Here is a 596-nt window from a genome sequence, read left to right as displayed (position 1 = left end):
CAATAAATGCCAGTGAAGCAGAAACATATAGTCATTGCACGAAAATAGTTTGTCAAAAGCAGATTAAACTTCTGTCTGCAATTTCTTACCTGTAAAGCAGATGATAAAAATTAACAACCCAGATTTGTAGTCCATCATGTTTCAGTGATTCTAGCTCTCTGACAGCATTTCCACAGTCCCACTAATAAAGCTGGAAAACACAAAGTTTTGCATTGACTCCTCCTAGCAGGGAGGGGGGAGTTCAAACTCAGATTTAAGAGGAAAACACATTTTCTAAACAATCTGACACATCTTTCATGGTGGAATTTAGTTATCACTCTGAAAATACATAATTAAGTTAATAATAGGAATGCATCTTTTGCAATGGCAAATTTATTTTATGTATTTTTTATTTTTCATTTTTTTGCTTTCAGTCAGGTCACTAAAATCGATGTTTGTCAACCTGACAAAATGGCATGTCATGAATCTTTATTATTCCATCTTTAACATTTCTGTTTCATAATGAAACTATTCTTATAATTGTTGACCAGCTTTTTCCATGCTTTTACTGATATTTTTCACAATTTATCTTTGCAGTGGGTATATTTCTTTTTCAC

This window comes from Poecilia formosa, unplaced genomic scaffold (genome assembly GCF_000485575.1).
Source record: "Poecilia formosa unplaced genomic scaffold, Poecilia_formosa-5.1.2 Scaffold142, whole genome shotgun sequence".
In the NCBI taxonomy this organism is placed as follows: Eukaryota; Metazoa; Chordata; class Actinopteri; order Cyprinodontiformes; family Poeciliidae; genus Poecilia; species Poecilia formosa.
The sequence above is the reverse complement of the archived record's forward strand: the minus strand, read 5'-3'. Positions refer to the sequence as shown.